We start from the raw sequence: 11,755 nt of genomic DNA on the forward strand, positions 1-11,755 counted from the left end.
GTGAGAATTCAACTTTGGTCAGCATGTCAAGACAACTCTGGTTTGAGGAATAGGGAGAGAGAAAGTGAAAGGAAAGAAAGATGAAGTAATAAGAAAAAGGGATCTGTTTTGTCTGGAAGAAGAAAGCCATTTGCCATTGTGTATACATGCATACACACAACAAAATTTGGCCTTTGAACTTAACCCTTAATAATAATGTTAAAAACTGCTAGGATGGGCTCTATGAAATACTTTTCGTGAAGTAAAGATGACTCAACAAATAACAGGGTGTAGCCAGATTAAACCGAACTATACTGGTAAAGACTGAAGTGTTTTTATTTAACATTTTCAATGTTCTTACAGTTATGTAAACCAGTCCGGCTATGCAGCTTTGTGTTGACAGCTCAGTGCCATGGTAAGGCTTCTTTGCTGCAAGCGTTTGAATGTAAGGCGTGTGCAACAAAACTCAGGAAAATCTCTGTGAAAAGATCTGTGCAGTCTGGAAGAAACCTGCTAATAAGGTGAAAATGTTTTCCAGTAACAAAACAACTCAAAGCATAAATCCATATCCACAAATAAATGGCTAAACAACATGTCCTGTGGAGGATTTGTGGCTTGACTTGAAAAAACAAGTGTCAAATCATTAAGCATTTTGATTAAATATTTTAAGCAAGTTAATCTAAAACATGAAAATGTAATACATTTTTTGGCCAGTGATAGATGGTTTACTTTTCTTTTATTAGGAATCAGTGAATAAGGTACTGTAATTAATCTAGAAAAGAAAAGCAATATAAACTATTGTAACATAAGGTATAATATAATTGTACAACAGAATCGATAGTAGCTATAACGCAATGTACAGTATCATTTTATGACAGCATCGCTGAACAAGGAAAATTGTTGATTGTTTTTCAGCTGCCCCTGGTTGTTTGGGGTCGCCACAGCAGACCAGTACAGATCCGCATTTTGATTTGGCACAGATTTCACACTGGATCCCTTTCCTGATTCAACACCAACTTTATCTGGAGAAACACATACACAGCCCCTGGTCTTCTGAAGCAGTTCCTATCAAAGTACCCATCAGGACCTACTCTAGTTCTGCGATTGGGGAGGGTCCACTGGTCCAACGGTCCACTGATTCTAACCTCTTTATATTATTTGATGATGTATATTACAACCCCAAACTGATTTTAAACTTCACAAATAAATGTAATACTTTCAAATAACTAACAAACCAGATCCAGTTTTATTCAATTTACAAAAATAAAACATATAATTCTGGTGACATACACCATTAATCACCTTTAATTGCGCTGTTGTCTATGAATGTCCACCCACCACTTTAATCATATCTTAGATCTTGTTCTGACTTATGGTATGGAAATTGAAGACTTAACAGTATTCCTTGAAAACTCCCTTCTGTCTGATCATTTCATACATTTACATTTACTCTGATGGACTACCCAGCAGTGGGGAATAAGTCTCATTACACTAGAAGTCTTTCAGAAAGCGCTGTAACTAGGTTTAAGGATATGATTCCTTCTTTATGTTCTCTAATGCCATATACCAACACAGTGCAGAGTAGCTACCTAAACTCTGTAAGTAAGATAGAGTATCTCGTCAATAGTTTTACATCCTCATTGAAGACAACTTTGGATGCTGTAGCTCCTCTGAAAAAGAGAGCTTTAAATCAGAAGTGCCTGACTCCGTGGTATAACTCATAAACTCGCAGCTTAAAGCAGATAAACCGTAAGTTGGAGAGGAAATGGCGTCTCACTAATTTAGAAGATCTTCACTTAGCCTGGAAAAAGAGTCTGTTGCTCTATAAAAAAGCCCTCCGTAAAGCTAGGACATCTTCCTACTCATCACTAATTGAAGAAAATAAGAACAACCCCAGGTTTCTTTTCAGCACTGTAGCCAGGCTGACAAAGAGTCAGAGCTCTATTGAGCCGAGTATTCCTTTAACTTTAACTAGTAATGACTTCATGACTTTCTTTGCTAATAAAATTTTAACTATTAGAGAAAAAATTACTCATAACCGTTAGACTCTTTCTCTCAGATTGTTCTGTCTGAGTTATTTTCATTAGTTACTTCATCCAAACCATCAACATGTCTATTAGACCCCATTCCTACCAGGCTGCTCAAGGAAGCCCTACCATTATTTAATGCTTCAATCTTAAATATGATCAATCTATCTTTATTAGTTGGCTATGTACCACAGGCTTTTAAGGTGGCAGTAATTAAACCATTACTTAAAAAGCCATTACTTGACCTAGCTATCTTAGCTAATTATAGGCCAATCTCCAACCTTCCTTTTCTCTCAAAAAATCTTGAAAGGGTAGTTGTAAAACAGCTAACTGATCATCTGCAGAGGAATGGCCTATTTGAAGAGTTTCAGTCAGGTTTTAGAATTCATCATAGTACATAAACAGCCTTAGTGAAGGTTACAAATGATCTTCTTATGGCCTCAGACAATGGACTCATCTCTGTGCTTGTTCTGTTAGACCTCAGTGCTGCTTTTGATACTGTTGACCATAAAATTTTATTACAGAGATTAGAGCATGCCATAGGTATTAAAGGCACTGCGCTGCGGTGGTTTGAATCATATTTATCTAATAGATTACAATTTGTTCATGTAAATGGGGAATCTTCTTCACAGACTAAGGTTAATTATGGAGTTCCACAAGGTTCTGTGCTAGGACCAATTTTATTCACTTTATATACATAATGCTTCCCTTAGGCAGTATTATTAGATGGCATTGCTTAAATTTTCATTGTTACGCAGATGATACCCAGCTTTATCTATCCATGAAGCCAGAGGACACACACCAATTAGCTAAACTGCAGGATTGTCTTACAGACAGTAAAGACATGGATGACCTCTAATTTCCTGCTTTTAAACTCAGATAAAACTGAAGTTATTGTACTTGGCCCACAAATCTTAGAAACATGGTGTCTAACCAGATCCTTACTCTGGATGGCATTACCCTGAACCTCTAGTAATACTGTGAGAAATCTTGGAGTCATTTTGATCAGGATAGGTCATTCAAATAGCGCATATTAACAAATATGTAGGACTGCTTTTTTGCATTTACGCAATATCTCTAAAATTAGAAAGGTCTTGTCTCAGAGTGATGCTGAAAAACTAATTCAGATGCATTTATTTCCTCTAGGCTGGACTATTGTAATTCATTATATCAGGTTGTCCTAAAGTTCCCTGAAAAGCCTTCAGTTAATTCAAAATGCTGCAGCTAGAGTACTAACGGGACTAGAAGGAGAGAGCATATCGCACCCTATTGGCCTCTCTTCATTGGCTTCCTGTAATTCTAGAATAGAATTTAAATTCTTCTTCTTACTTATAAGGTTTGAATAATCAGGTCCCATCTTATCTTAGGGACCTCATAGTATCATATCACCCCCAATAGACCGCTTCGCTCTCAGACTGCAGGCTTACTTGTAGTTCCTAGGGTTGTAAGAGTAGAATGGGAGGCAGAGCCTTCAGCTTTCAGGCTCCTCTCCTGTGGAACCAACTCCCAATTCAGATCAGGGAGACAGACAACCCCTCTACTTTAAGATTAGGCTTAAAACTTTCCTTTTGCTAAGCTTATAGTTAGGGCTGGATCAGGTGACCCTGAACCATCCCTTAGTATGCTTCTATTAGACTTAGACTGCTGGGGGGTTCCCATGATGCACTGAGTGTTTCTTTCTCTTTTGCTCTGTATCACCACTCTGCTTTTAATCATTAGTGATTGATCTCTGCTCCCCTCCACAGCATGTCTTTTCCTGGTTCTCTCCCTCAGCCCCAACCAGTCCCAGCAGAAGACTGCCCCTCCCTGAGCCTGGTTCTGCTGGAGGTTTCTGTCCTGTTAAAAGGGAGTTATTTCCTTCCCACTGTCGCCAAGTGCTTGCTCACAGGGGGTCGTTTGACCGTTGGGGTTTTACGTAATTATTGTATGGCCTTGCCTTACAATATAAAGTGCCTTGGGGCAACTGTTTGTTTGTGATTTGGCGCTATATAAATAAAATTGATTGATTGATTGATTGATTGAATCTGTTGAATTGGAAATCAACAAATAATTTACCCTAGTGGAGGTGAATGGTCTAGTGGTCCCAGCCAGACTGGAAAATCACTAAGTGGCAAGTCCCTTAATCCCTAGTTACTCCAGGTGTGTACTGAGTACCTTGCATGCAGCACCCTCACATCACCGTGACTGTGAGGCATTATTTGTAAAGCGCTTGAGCGTCTAATACAGATTGGAAAGGGCTATATAAATGCAGTCCTTTCCATTTATCCTAATAAATTGTTTTTTTTGTCTTTTTTAATTGGCACAACTGTTGTAACATTACCTACCTACTTTAAGCAACATAGCCTATCATAAATGTAAAAACAACTTCAAACCTAATACTAGAACTAGGACTAGGGACCCTAGACTAATGGGAAGTTCCCCTGCAATATGAGGGGATCAGGCCTATACAAAGTAGAGGTGAATTACAACAGTATGAAGAGCACTATGAATGTATTTGATAGCTGTCAGAAGACACATTCAAAAGAATTATACACTAACTCTAAGCTATGAATTCAGGACCAATGCCTTTGTTATTTGGGGTATTGGTTTTTGGCTGTACATGAGCAATACTGTCTGTGTGAGTCAGCCTAAACACCTGGGAACATAGCAACTGTTTACTACATTTTCAGCCGAAACTGAGGTGAGCCACACTGAACACAAAGTTGTGTAACACACTGATGCAAATACCCAGCTCAGGAATCTCATTAATGTATATATATATATATATATATATATAATCTGTAGGCGGTCATAGGCTTTACTGTGAGACAGCAAAAAATAAAATGCAGGAAATGTACCAATATTGCTAAGAAAACACTTCTTCCTAAAGCTGTTCTATCTTGAAAACAGTTGTATTTTATCAGTATACACTTCATCAGGAAGATTTGAAACAAGGATGTCCAGAGAGGAATATGTCTGACAAAGCACAACAAATTACCATAAAACTGACAAGGTCACCCATTTGCAAGACCCCCCGGTATGCAAGAACGCTCATCCATTAGCTTACATGCAACATGCTAATAACAACAAAAAGACTTTATTTTCGACTCAGCGATGTGTACACATTTAAATGAGTTTACAAAGCTGTAGTATTAAACCCATTTTAGCTTTGGCTTTTATCATACTAACACCAAAAAGTGATTATGTTGCATAAAAATATAAATGTTTACACATTTGTTATGAAGCTGATTGAGTTCTGTCTAATTGTAACCATTCAGCGAAACACGACTGTGAAGAATCGCCCTTTTTGTTGTGAAATATAAAGAATGCCAATTAGTTCAAAGCTGTTCCGTCACAGAATTGTGTGCTTCTAACTTAAGAACACTAGGGGTCAGGCTTGATCACTAAATGACTCTGTGACTTCACCAGGTTAACATTTACCTTTGAAAGTGTTGGACAGTGTCCCATGTCCACCCCCCCCCCCCCCCCCCAAAAAAAACCACAAAATGACATGAAGTTCTTGTTCAGACCTGTACCCCTACACAAAGCGACAACGTGATTTCAGTGGGAGTTTGGTTTCCGATCTGCCTCCAAGGTGCTTTCCACTGAGCAGAATAGCCAGCAGAACATTGAAAATGTCCCCTCCACAGTTTCTCTTCAGGGTTCCCCCTGTGTGTTGCCACCTCATACCAGGATAGAGCCCCGAGGCCTTTGGGGCACTAATGGAACGATCTGGGTTCAGAGCTCACTCTGAGGGACTGGCCAGACTGTCAGAACACAAGAGATGTATGACTCTGGAGGAAGGTATTTTGACGTTGGTGGTAAAGTAGCCTACGTTAAATTAGTGGACTTGTGCAGTCCACACATTACGCTCATAGTCCTTTTTCTGCCCTTGACCAAGGCAACATCTCACATCTTCAGATGGTCCTCATGTGCTAGACTGTAGCTGCCCACTGTTCCGAATGGTTGGATTGCATCTAACTGTAATTATGATGGGTTAAATGCAAAGAACATGTTGCATTCTTAATCTAGTTCTTACACAATCAAGGCATATGACAAACATCTGATTCTACATTTGAGATTTGGTTCACAGAAGCGTAGGGCATGTACATCATAGTCCAGTTCACTATATCCAGATTGTTCAATTTGTGGTGGGGATTAGGAAACCTATACATTTTTGAAAATTTCATACATTGTCCAGTTGAAAAATGCATGATTCAGTTTTCTTGAAAGTGATGTATGGTGGCCTGTTTTCCCCACACAACCTTAAAATATTGATTTCTCAGTATTGTGACTCTTAATTTACCAATGGTTATAACTTTAGCACTGTTGCCTCATCACTTCCCATCTGGTCCTTGCTTGTTCTGCCTGTGTTCATGTGGGCTTCTTCCCCCTTTTAGGATTTTTTTTTTTCACTTTATTTAACATAGCAAGATAGGGCATTTTTTCAATATTTTCATGAATTTCTCAGGAGAATGCACAGATCAACAAAACTGGGTGTATATAGAGTGTGAATATCTACATTAGCTAAAGGGTAAGGTTGCAAACATAAGGTAAACACCTGTGATCTCGGAGCTGTCACTGTATCAAGAACTGTCATGTATCAATAGCTGATATATCTACATGAGTAAGGAATTACTTTGGGAAACCTTTGTCAAGCATTACAACACAGAGTTACATTCATAACATTCATAATTAAAACTTTACAATGCAAAAAACAATCCTTATCTTAACTTTGTACAAAAGTGAGGTCAAGTGAAAATGTTATGTTAACTGTGGTCCAATGAATCAGTATTCCAGATCTTTTTTTTTTTCTTTCTCTTTTGCTCCAGACCAAGGGCAAAAAGTACCATCCAGACTATGATCAGCAGCAGGACCGAAATCGGGGGTATGTCATAGTCTGGATTTGTGTCAGCGCCTTTGGCAAAGGTAGTTTACATTTCTGTGATGGCAGCATTAATGCTGAAAACACACTGAGATTACAGAGCAGCATAAGCTGCTTTCAAGACAACATATTTTCTATGGATGTTCATGAATCTTTCAACAAGACAATGCAAAACCACATTCTGCACACATTATAAAGACACGGCTGCAGAAGTAGGGTAGGGATACTGGACTGTCCTGCCTACAGTCTTGACCTGTCACCAACAGAGAATGTGTGGAGAATTTTGACATGAAAAATGCAACAAAGAGGACCCCATATTGTTGCCTATCTTAAGACATCTTTGCAGGAAAAGTGAGTTCTTTCAGCTTCTCTCCTCATGGATTATTACAGCAGATCCAATATGGACCTGCTTGCCAATTTGGCACACGTTTTACACCGGATGCCTTTACATTACATGGAGAACAGGCGATCTTGAACCAAGATCTTTTTGTTTCTTCATCTTCATCATGAAATCTTCCTGTGGAAAAATTACAAATTATTTATCCGCAATAAGTAAATAAATGTGGAATTAACTAAACCTATTCATATGTCAACCAGTTCCATAAAACTTGATTGTTTAAATGATAATAGCAAACTGGAAGAAATTATTACAACTATCATATTTTCGGGGGTATACATTGCATTGGGATATAAATCTCACCATTTTTCTGTATTATCAGCTCTTTAATTTGGGATTTTTGTGCATTGTTATAGTGCACTTTTCACTACTGGTATGTATTTATTCTTTGATATTTAGAGTTTATTTTGTTTAGTGCTTTGATTCCTGGGAAAGTCCTATATAAATAGTAATTATAATTATAATTATTATTAATGAAAAAAATGTGTGATTATAAGTCACAAGTATGCCCAAACAAGTAAAAAAAAAAAAAGACATTCTCTGGAAATGCTTCCCATCTAAACAACCAAGTTTTGAAGGACGAGTTGACAACGAGATTTAGTTAAGAATTTTTGGAATGTATGGGCACTATCAGCAAACAATAATTACATTATCACCAGTTTCCCAGAATGCCATGTTCCAATGGAAGTCCCCCCCCCCCCAACCGCTCCCTTTTCTCCAACAAACTACTAAAATCTGAAAGATATGCATTTTTTCATGTAAAACAGTCATGTTTTTTCATGTAAAGCAGAAAAACAACACTTGCATATATATATATATATATATATATATATATATATATATATATAGACAGTGTATACTGTCATATAGGTCTTTGATTTATATGTACATGAATATTTGCCAAGATAATGTAATATGGCTTTAAGTGTATTTTTATAGATGAACTGACATGAAGATCTGGTACAAACTGGTACAAACTAACTGCTCAAAGGCAGTTTTGGGATATGATCCAGGACTTGGTACCGAGATATGTGTTCCCTCAACTTCTACCGTCATTCTCTGCCTTTGGCAGTAGGAATCATTAACCTATAAATCAAAATTAACAGGTTTAATTTTTAACCAAGGTTCATTGTGCTTGTCCAGCTCCTACTGGCAAAACTACACCATAAAAGACCACAGATTACCTGATGTATCACCATGAAGCCTTTTTTCTGTACATGAAAATTCAGTAAGGTATATCTTCTATTATACACACCAATTCGAAGGTAGAACTCTACTAGAGTATACTAAAATATATCTAAAAAAAAGATGAGTAGAGCCACTTAGGTGCATGGTCTTGAGTACCAGGGTTGGTAGGTTTATTTAAACATGTTATTGTTTAGGTCAATCGCTATGGGACTTTTGTAGGATTCTACCTGCTTTTAACAAAATAAAAGTTACTCAGTCCTTTGATGAGTCACCTGCTCACTTTCAGTTCCTTTTCCTCCTGGAGAGTAGAATAATTCCCCAGACAGTTCCCTTCTGACTTAGTCAACAATTGTGTCACATGATGTTATATAATTCCCACAAATTTAGCATGTCATTTCATGAACAAATCATGTAATCATTGCTAATTTAATAAAAGGACTAGAAACTGAGTAAAGGAAGACGAGTAAATTTTGAGCCTAATGTGGGTCCTATGACCATATATAATCATAAGTAAACCCCTCATTTTTGGTACACTGGGTCAACGGTGCCCCTACGTACACCTTAAATTGATTAGGGACAGAAAGAATGCTATTCTGTGTTTTGACATTACCCACAATGAAATGTTGCATTTTGCTACAGCCCATGCATGTAAACTCCTTAGAAGAGTTCTGGCTCAGTAGTGGTCTCATCACTCCAATCCTATGGTGACATTAGCTGCAAATGATGGTGACACACGGTTGGTTGGCTTTGTCGAATGATGGGCGTTCCCGGGGCCTGCATTCTAACATCTCCATAAGATGTCTTGTAAATCACTTCAGATGTGTTATCTGGTTACAAAAACAGCATTTTTAGATTGAGAAGTGTTTATTTCCCACTAACGTTTACAAAATATATGAGAAACATATTGTATTAAATTTGTGTACTTTCTAGTATACTAACAGTACACGGTCTGTAGTATACTTGCTATACTTACACTGAAGCATACTTAATGAATGAATGAATGAAAACTGTTTATTTCGAACATTTGATACAACAACAATTACAAGATAGATCAGTAAAGACAACAACAAAAAAGTTCCTACTGTGTACCCAACATGTCCGAAAAGGGGTAGGGTGAAGCATCAGCTTATTTATCCCTACCCCTTCTTCCCCACAACCAGTAATACCCTTTGCCACATATACACATAGATTCCTACACACCTAAACTGATATCAATATATATATATATATACGAGTATATATATATATATATATATATAGTATATATAGTATATATATATAGTATATATATATATATATATATATATATACATACATACATATATATCAACATACACACACATATAAATACGTATAAATACATATATACACACATATACATACACATACATATATATACATATATACACAAACATAAATATACACCTACACATACCTACTTACATACAAAATACTATATATTTACAAGCCGAAGCAAAAAACAAAAACACCCTAACCCTCATTACCCTTCCTTCTCCCTATACCTAGAAAAAAACATATTTTTGTACCGCTGTTTGAACTGGTTCATGCTTGGACAGTGCTTGAGCCCCACTCCCAATCTGTTCCACATCCTCACCCCACAGACAGAAATACAGAAACCTTTTAATGTTGTTCGTGCCCACTGATGCTTTAAATTAAATTTCCCCCTCAGACTGTAATCCCCTGATCTGTTAAAAAACATATTTTTAATATTTGCTGGAAGTAAATTGTTTATTGCTTTATACACGATTTGTACTGTTTGAAAATGAACCAAGTCTGTGAATTTTAAGAATTTGGATTGTAAAAATAGTGGATTTGTATGATCTCTATAGCCAGTATTATGAATCATTCTTATAGCTCTTTTCTGCATTACTGATAGTGATTGTGTTGTACCTTTATAAGTATTACCCCATACCTCTGCACAGTACTGTAAATATGGTAAAACCAGTGAGCAGTAAAGAATGTGGAGTGAGTTGTGGTCCAGAATATGTTTCGCTTTGTTTAGAACTGAAATGCTTCTTGACAGTTTACTTTGTATATGTTTTATATGAGTCTTCCAGTTTATCTTATCATCTATTATCACCCCCAGAAACTTATTTTCATGTACCCTTTCAATATCTACCCCCTCGACTTGTAACTGAACCTGTATGTCTGTATTACAATAGCCAAATAACATGTATTTTGTTTTACTTAAGTTTAATGACAATTTGTTTCTGTCAAACCATATTTTCAATTTTCCCATTTCTATACTGATCCTCCTCAGTAACTCCTGCAAATCCCCCCCTGAACGAAAAATGCTTGTGTCATCTGCAAATAATACTAATTTTAATCTTTTGGAAACATTGACAATATCATTTATATAAATTAGAAACAGTTTTGGACCCAATACTGACCCCTGTGGGAGGCCACAAGCATTGTCCAAGCATGATGTATATTCCCCCAACTTCACAAACTGTTTTCTGTTACTTAAGTAGCTTCTCACCCAGTGCAACACCAACCCCCTAATTCCATACTGTTCAAGTTTACTGATTAATATGTCATGATTGATTGTATCAAAAGCCTTTTTAAGATCTATAAATATTCCAACTGAATGTAATTTGTGGTCTATGGCGTTTGTAATCTCCTCAACTGATTCTATTAATGCAAGTGATGTTGAACTATGTGCTCTGAATCCATATTGACTATCAGTAAGTAATTTATGTTTATTTATGAATTTGTCTAATCTATTATTGAATAACTTTTCTAATAATTTGGAGAATTGTGGAAGCAAAGAAACAGGTCTATAATTTGTGAAGTGGTGTCTATCCCCAGTCTTATACAGCGGCACAACCTTAGCTATTTTCATTTGATTGGGAAATTTACCGGTTTGAAATGATAAGTTACAGATGTATGTTAATACTACTTTTTGCTAAGGGTCATAGAAGAGGAGTGAGAAGTGTTTATTTCCCACTAACGTTTACAAAATATATGAGAAACATATTAAATTTGTGTACTTTCTAGTATACTAACAGTACATGGTCTGTAGTATACTTGCTATACTTATACTGAAGCATACTTAATAAAATGAACTTTAAGTATACTACTTTTTGCTAAGGGTCATAGAAGAGGTCCATTGAACCTTCAAGATGTGAAGACTGTTTGTGTGGAAGAATGGGCCAAAATCACACCTGAGCAATGTATGCAACTAGTTCTCCATACAGGAGGTGTCTTGAAGCTGTCATTACCAACAAAAGCTTTTGGACAAAATATTAAATAGATTTGTAACACATAACTTAGCAGGGG

The sequence above is a fragment of the Thalassophryne amazonica genome, chromosome 13 (assembly GCF_902500255.1).
Source record: "Thalassophryne amazonica chromosome 13, fThaAma1.1, whole genome shotgun sequence".
NCBI classification, from domain to species: Eukaryota; Metazoa; Chordata; class Actinopteri; order Batrachoidiformes; family Batrachoididae; genus Thalassophryne; species Thalassophryne amazonica.